The 8,272-nt window shown below is 51.4% G+C and overlaps 1 long non-coding RNA gene across 1 annotated transcript; it reads right to left on the bottom strand.

Moving 5' to 3' along the window:
- Window positions 1-5,126: 5,126 nt before the first annotated feature.
- LOC138750741 (uncharacterized) lies at window positions 5,127-8,241 on the bottom strand. The gene is made up of 2 exons (XR_011349491.1): window positions 8,109-8,241; window positions 5,127-6,345 (listed from the first exon to the last, which is right to left on the bottom strand). It is a non-coding gene; the product is annotated as an uncharacterized lncRNA (long non-coding RNA).
- Between the last annotated feature and the right edge of the window lie 31 nt (window positions 8,242-8,272).

Genomic DNA, 8,272 nt, shown 5'->3' with positions numbered 1-8,272 from the left:
CAGTCAGGGCCACCAAACGAAGACCCCAGAATCGGAGTCTGACGCCATTTATCATAGTTTCCTTGGTCTTTCCCTGGGTCCTTCCCTGACCCCAGTTTCCTAACATCCGCCCCAACGGACAATTGGGCGAAATGTCAATCCTGGGACCCCCACTCTGGAGTCCCTTCTTCTCTCGGGTAGTCTTATTACCCATATCCCTGTCAGATCACTCACTCCTGACAAAATCCCGGTCGCCCGAGTAGTACTTAATAGTCAATTTTTCTTACCCAGGTCTTGTGCACAAGAGTTGCCCTGACTGAACCACTCCTCCTACCAGAGTCCCTTCATTCTGTTCCACTCCCTCTACCGGAGCTTTCCTAGGTCCTGTTGTCCAGTCCGGATATCACTCGCTCAAACCGCTGACGGCAAGCAAGGAAATTGGAAACCACTGAAATCACTGGGATGCACCTTTCGTTCTTCGATAGCCAGTCGCCAAGCGATGGGAGTTGAGGATCCCAGACGAGTCTCCAAGCTTGTGAAATATAAAGTGTTCACAATCACTACTCTGGAGACAAAGTCTTGGAAAATAGGTTCAGCTTTATTTCGAGTCTGCAGAGTCGGGTGTCTGGAGACACACCAGAGGTTCAGAATCATCACTCTTTTGTCCAGTCCCGCACTCAACATCACCCCACCTTCATTTACCTTCTTCCAATCAGAATCCCAATACATTACAACATTCTCCTCCCTTCCATCAATCCAGGTATCACTAGTTCCTCCTTCTTCATACATCGCATGTTATGTTAATTAGTTCATTCCCTCCTTAGGAGCATCTAAGTTAATATTCATGTCTCTATTAAGCAAGTGCAGTACTAGTTATAGACTACCTTAGGTCACTGTACCAGCCTGAACCAGATCCTTGCATCCTTGGGGCTCAATAAGAAGGGGCCCACTAGCTAGTACTGTCTACTCTCAAGCTCTAATCTACATACTTTGCATTCCATCACTTTTCACAGAATGGTGCGAGTTTAATCACTTTCAACTATTTTTCACACTACTAAATCTTCTCTGCATCTTTCTAAAGTGTCTCTGTGAAAATGTCCACATCGGGTGGCGCCACAGGTCAATTGATGACTTTTTGTCTGAGTAATTCCAAGGGTTCTGTGCAGAAATGCTCATCAATGCCCTGAGCAAGGCAACAGAATGATCGCAAGTCAGTTTGAGGGGGTCAGATCTCAGGAGGCAACCAACCCACAACACCCTCCATTCACAGCTGGCAACCATCTGGTCTTAGCGGGCAGCCATACCACGGTGCCCTCCATTCACAGCAGGCAACCATCAGATCCAGCGGACAACCATCCGATATCAGTGGGCAACCATCAAGTGACCCCTTCCATTCACAGCAGGCAACCATCAGATCTCAGTGGGCAACCATCCGATCTCAACAGGCAACTATCCGAACTCAGCGGGCAAACATCCCACAGCGCCATCCATTCACAGCAGGCAACTATTTGATTTCAGCAGGAAGCCATCGCGTGACTCCCACCGTTTACAGCGGGCAGCCATCCAATCTAAGCGGGCAGCCATCCTATGGCGCATTCCATTCACAGCAGGCAACCATCCGATCTCAGCAGGCAGCCATACTGCGACACCCTCCATTCACAGTGGGCAACCATCCAATCTCAGTGGGCAATCATCCTGCGGCACCTTCCATTCACAGCGGGCAATCATCCTGTGATGCCCTCCATTCACAGCGGGCAACCATCCAATCTCAGCTGGCAGCCATACCATGGTGCCCTCCATTCACAGTGGGCAAACATCCTGCGGTGCCCTCCATTCACAGCAACCATCCCGCAGCGCCCTCCATTCCCAGCGGGCCACCATCCTGCAGCGCCCTCCATTCAGTGGGTAACCATCCGATCTCAGCAGCCAGATATACAGTGATGCCCTCCATTCACAGTGGGCAACCATCCGGCCTCAGTGGGCAATCATTCTGCGGCACCCTCCATTCACAGCGGGCAACCATCCGATATTAGTGGGGAACCATCAAGTGACCCCTTGCATTCACAGCAGGCAACCACCCGATCTCAGCTGGCAACCATCCCACAGCGCACTCCATTCACAGTGGACAACCATCCAATCTCAACAGGCAGCCATACCATGGTGCCCTCCATTAACAGCAGGCAACCATCCCGCAGTGCCCTCCATAGAGGGCAGCCATCCTGTGGAACCCTCCACTCACAGCCACTGTGAGTCTTCCAGTCCAGGATCAGCTGTCACAGCCTCAGTCGACACTGCTGCACAAACCAGTGGGGTTGACTGGGCAATTTACCAGGTTGAAGGCCCAGGGAAGGGCCTATTTGAAAGGGCCGAACCTGGTCAAAATCTACCTGGGTCCCAGCGCCACCTAGGGAGTGGGTCGGGGAACCCAGTGAAACTTACCCGGGCCTCCAACGGTTTGGAGGGGATGAAACGGCCCAGCCAGTTACTCTGGAACTTGAAGCAGAAAGAACACGGGGAACTCACTGCATCATGGCAGGGGCGGGATCCCCCTTAAATAGCCGGGTAGGTTCAGCTGCATCACACAACCCAGTAATCTCACCCAGGTCCCAGGAGGGCACCAAAGGTGCAATCCCCATGGTTAATTACAACCAGCGGAGCTGTGACACCACTTTCAGGGAATTATGTATCTGTATCCCCAGATCCCATTCTACCACACTTCTCAGTGCCCGACCATTCACCGTGTAATTCCCGTCAGAGCTGCCATCTTAAATCTCATCGGTGTACGGGACAAACTCTTCTGTAAGACGAGCCCCAGGATTTCCATTTACAATGGAGTTCTGAGCAACAGTCACTGCACATCATAAACAGGGGCAGGAGTCAACCATTCAGCCCGACGACCCTGCTCCTCCGTTCAATGTCACAGCTGATCTGATCGTCATCCCCACCGACCTGCCTGTTTCCCCACATCCCTTAATTCCCCAACGATGTAAAAAAAAAAATCTGTCCAACTTCGTCTTGAACATGTTTCAATGGGCAGTAAATTCCACAGCTTCCTCACCCTCTGGGAAAAGCAATCCTCCCCAGAATTAGGATTTATCATCATGAACAAGTCTGGCAGCATCACAGGGTGAACATTCATATTATAACCATTTTACAACATTACTATATAAAAAATATAACAGTGCATGAAAAGTCAGGCAGTATCTGTGGTTCACTGTCTATTTAGGAATCTGGTGAAAGAGGGAAAGAAGCCGTCCTTGTGCCGCTGAGGAGCTCGTCTTCAGGCTCCTGGACCTTTTCCCCGACAGTAGCAGTGATGAGGGCCTGGCCTGGATGGTGGGATCTTTGAGGAGAGAGGCTGCTTTTTTAAGACCTCACCTCATGTTGACATCCTTGATGTCGCAGCCGAGTTCACAATCCTCTGGATTTTATTCTTGTCCTGAGTTGGCACCTCTGTACCAGGCAGTGATGTAATCGGCCAGAATACTCTCCACGGTCCACCTGTAGAGGTTTACTAGAGTCTTCGGTGACGGACCAAATCTCCTCAGACTCCTCACAAAGTACAGCCACTGGCGAGCCTTCTTTATGATGGCATCAACATGGAGGCTCCAGTTCAGATCCTCAGAGATGTTGATCCCAGGGATTTGAAACCACACCCTAAAATGAACAGGGTGCTCTGTAACCATGAACATAGAACTACAGCACAGTCCAGGCCTTCGGCCCTCAATGTTGTGCCCACCCATATATTCCTTAAAAAATATACTAAACCCTCCCTACCACATAACCCTCTATTTTTCTTCTATCTGTGTGTCTAAGAGTCTCTTAAATGCCCCCAATGTTCCAGCCTCCACCACCATCCCCGACAAGGCATTCCAGGCCCACACAACTCAGTGTAAAAAAAAATTACCCCTCCCTTCACTTTGTACACACGTCCTCTGGTGTTTGCTGATCCCACCCTGGGAAACAGACACTGACTGTCTACCCTATTGGTGCCTCCCAAGAGTCTTATCGACCTCTATCAAGTTTCCTCTCATCCTTCTACTCTCCAAAGAGAAAAGTCCCAGCTCTGCGAACCTTGCCTCATAAAACTTGTTTCCCGATCCAGGCAACGTCCTGGTGAATCTCCTCTGTCCCCTTTCCGTAGCTTCCACATCCTTCCTGTAATGAGGAGACCAGAACTGAACACAATTCTCCAAGTGTGGGCTCACCAGAGATTTATAGAGTTGCAACATGAAATCGTCCTAAATATTATTCATGTGTGTTGTGTGTGCACCATGGTCTGGAGAGACGACTTTTTGTCGTGTTAAAAATGTAAATTCAAGAGACAATAAACCTCAACATCCCACCCCAGTGACAAGAATCCTGACGTTAACCCTGCATTCAGCCTTAGGGTTTGTCTTTCCAAAATACATCACTTCTCACTGATCCAGACTGAATGTCATCGACAATTCTCCGCACAACTCCCCATCCTGTCCGTATCCCATTATAACCTCCCACTGTCCACAACCTCTCCCAACTCCTCATCCTGTCTGTATCCCATTAAACTCCCATTTTCCACACCACCTCTCCCTACCCTCCATCCTGTTTGTATCCCGCTCTAACCTCCCACACCTCTCCATCCTGTCTGTATCCCATTATAACCTCCCACAATGTCCACACCTCTCTCAACTCCCCATCCTGTCTATATCCCGCTGTGATGAGAGAGGGTGGGTAGGGAGAGGGGTGTAGAGTGAGGGGGAGAGGTTGAGAAGGGTAAGAGAAGGAGGGGAAGAGGAGAGAAAAGGGAAGTTGGGAATGAGAGGATAGAGGGGGGAGGGAGAGTGAAGAGGTGTACAGTGGGGGAGGAGAGGGAGTGGGAGAGAGAGGAAGGGGGAGGATAGAGGGGGAGGGGTGTGGGGAGAGGCAGGAGATGGGGAGAGAGGGGGAAATGAGGGAGGAGAGTGGCAGTGTGGGGGAAGAGAAATGGGAGAGGGGCAAAGAGAGGGGAAAGTGAGAGGGAAAGAGGGGGGAGAGGGAGAGGGATGTGAGAGGGGGAGAGCAGCAGAGAGGGGGAAGTGAGAGGGAAAAAGAGAGGGGGAAGAGAGAGATGGAGGGGGGTAGAGTGGGGACTGCGAGGAGCTCGGAGAAACAGAGTCTGCGACATCACGTTTGAGTTGAGAGGGAGATACTTTATCCACGATATTTCAAGCGCCAGTATCTGGATGTGAAATGTACTCCAAACATTCGTCCCCCTCCATTGGGTGTATGTGGGTCAGATTGGCCTCGTGGGAACCAGAGACCGCCAAGAGTCTGTTTCACTGGATTCAGTGAAATAAGGGGTGGGTGGTGGTTCTGGATCCAGAGGAAGCCGGGAGACAGTGTCGCAGAACCATAGGGAGGACGGGTTAAACTGCAGCCAGCACACCAAGTCCAGAGGAACAAACATCTGTGGCACTAGATCCAGAAGATCTTGGGTCATTGCCACTGGATCCAGAGGATCTCAGACCCAGAGGATCTCGGAGTGACACCAATGGATCCAGAGGACCTCATGCCTGAGACACTCAATCCAGAGGATTCCTGGTTTGCGCCACTGGGTCCAGGTGAATTCACATTTGTGGCACTAGATCCAGAGGATCCCAAGTCAGTGACACAGTGCAGATGAATTTGGGTCAGTGCCACTGGATACAGAGAATCTCGGGTGGTCGACAGCACTGAGTCCAGAGGAGCTCGCATTTGTGGCACACAATCCAGAGGAAACTGGGGAGGGGGGGTCCCACTGGACCCAGAGGAAACTGGGGTGGCTCCGCTGGGTCCAGAGGATCTCCGATGGCACCACTGGGTCCAGAGGATCTCAGATGGCACCACTGGGTCCAAATGAACTCACATCTGTGGCACTAGATCCAGAGGATGGGGGCACTGGATCCAGAGGAACTAACATATGAGACTCTAGATCCAGAGGGTCTCGGGCTGGTGACACTTGGTCCAGATGAATTCGGGTTGGCGCCACTGGATCCAGATTTCATGTCTGTGACACTAGATCCAGAGGATCTCGGGTCAGCACCAATAGGTCCAAATGAATTCGGGTCAGAGCCACTGGATCCAGAGGAACATTAGATCCAAAAGAAATGCTGGGCATGGCGAATGGACCCATAAAGAACCCCAAGGAGTCAGGGAGAGGAATGTGGGTGGGGGGGGGGGGGTATAATGGGATCAGACCCCGGAGGGGATTGGGAAGCAGGCATCGATCACATCGTCTCTCTCCATCTCCAGGTCAGCGGGTGCACTGCTTTCAGAGATAACAACACCGTCAAACAGGAACCGGACTCTGTCCCGTCCAAGACCCGTCCTCTCCTCATACACAGACATCAGGGTCTTCAGCGGGTCCGTCTGCAGGAGGGGGGGACAGCAAACAAAAACATGGGTGGGGGGGGAGAGAGAGGTAGGAAAGAGGGAGGGGGGAAGAGAGAGGAGAGAAAGAGGGGAGGAGATGGGAAGAGAGGGGAAAGAGAGGGGAAGGGGGAAAGCAAGGAGAGAGAATGGGGAGGGGAAAGGCAAGAGAAGGGGGGGAAGAGAGGGGGAATGAGGGGAAATGGAAAGAAGGGGAGAGAGAGGGGAAGAGAAAAGGGGAGATGGGAAAGAGAGGGGAAGGGGAAAAAATGGATAAAGAGATTGGGAGAGAAGGGGGGAAGAGTTAATGAAGAGAGCAGGAGAGAGGAAGGAAAAAACGGGAGAAAAACTAAATTAAATTTGCATTTGTACGAAGTATGATATGAATATTGTACCACAGGAAGCCATATGAATGGGGTGACTGGGGGTGGAAGTGGAATAAATGTCAGATTCTGAGGGGACCAGTGGGGTTTTATATATAGAATAACAGATCCCCGGGAGTGGGCCACAGGCTGGGATCTGATCCTGGGCTTCGGTGAGGTTATATATAGAACAACAGATCCCCGGGAGTGGGTCACAGGCTGGGATCTGATCCAGGGGTTGTGGAGTTTATATATAGAATCACAATTCCCTGGGAGTGGGTCACAGGCTGAGGTATGATCCAGGTGTACGGGGTTTTATATTTAGAATCACAGATCCCGGGATTGGGTTACAGGCTGGGATCTGATCCAGGGGTACGGGTGGGGAAATATATAGAATAACAGATATCTTGGAGTGAGTTTCACGCTGGGACTAATCCAGGGGCTCAGGGATGGGTAATACAGGAACACAATCCTTTATCGGGAACCCTTGGGGGACAGTGAGTCCTGAAATTCGGATTTTTCGGATTTCAGAAAGATAGATTTAAACCCACCCGAATTGTGCTTCTTTATCCACACACATCCCATTCCAGTCACGCTGCCATCTAACAACCCCCCCCCCCCGCCCACCCGACTCACGCTGCCGGTCTCCCCGCTCGTCCACCCGAGTTGTGCGGCTGGTCTCCCCCCTCGTCCATCTGACTCGCGCTGTCGGTCTTCTGCCCGCCCGACTCGCAATGCCGGTCTCCCCCCCCCCCACCCGCCCGACTCGCGCTGCTGGTCTCACATCCGCCCAACTTGCGCTGGCGTCTCTTTGGACTTGCCGGATTTTGGAGCTTTCTAAAATTTAGATGTTCGGATAAAGGATTGAGTACCTGTATATAAAATAACAGATCCCCGGGAGAGGGTTGCACGCTGGGATCTGATCCAGAGGTTCAGGGGGGGGGGGTTTATATATAGAATAACAGATCCCTGGGAGTGGGTTACAGCCTGGGGTCTGATCCAGGGGTTCGGGGGTTTATATATAGAATAACAAATCATTGGGAGTGGATCAAAGGCTGGGATCTAATCCAGGGGTTTGGAGGGTTTATAATATAGAATAACAGATTACCAGGAGTGGGTCACAGGCTGGGATCTGATGCACGTGTTTGGGGGGTTTATATATAGAATAACAGATCCTCGGGAGTGGGTCACAGGCTGGGATCTGATCCAGGGGCTCGGGGAGGGGTTACATATCGAATAACAGATCCCCGGAAGTGAGTCACAGGTTGGGATCTGATCCAGGGGTTCGGGGGGGGGGGGGTATATACAGAATAACAGATCACTGGGAGTGGTTCACAGGCTGGGATCTGATCCAGGGGTTCGGGTGATACCCACTGTCTCTTTCTGAGAAGGTGCACTCACCTTCCTGATGGTTATGGATTGCAGGGAGCCCTTCTCCTGGCTCCGGACTTGGAGACGGATGAGGTCTGCGCCATTATCTCGTCCCTGCTCGTCAACATTCGACAAAATGAAACAATCTGGGAAAATAAATTAAAACTGGGAGAGTTATGGGCCATTTTTAACCA

This window comes from Narcine bancroftii, unplaced genomic scaffold, assembly GCF_036971445.1.
Source record: "Narcine bancroftii isolate sNarBan1 unplaced genomic scaffold, sNarBan1.hap1 Scaffold_248, whole genome shotgun sequence".
NCBI classification, from domain to species: domain Eukaryota; kingdom Metazoa; phylum Chordata; class Chondrichthyes; order Torpediniformes; family Narcinidae; genus Narcine; species Narcine bancroftii.
This window is presented reverse-complemented; position numbering and strand designations above follow the sequence as displayed.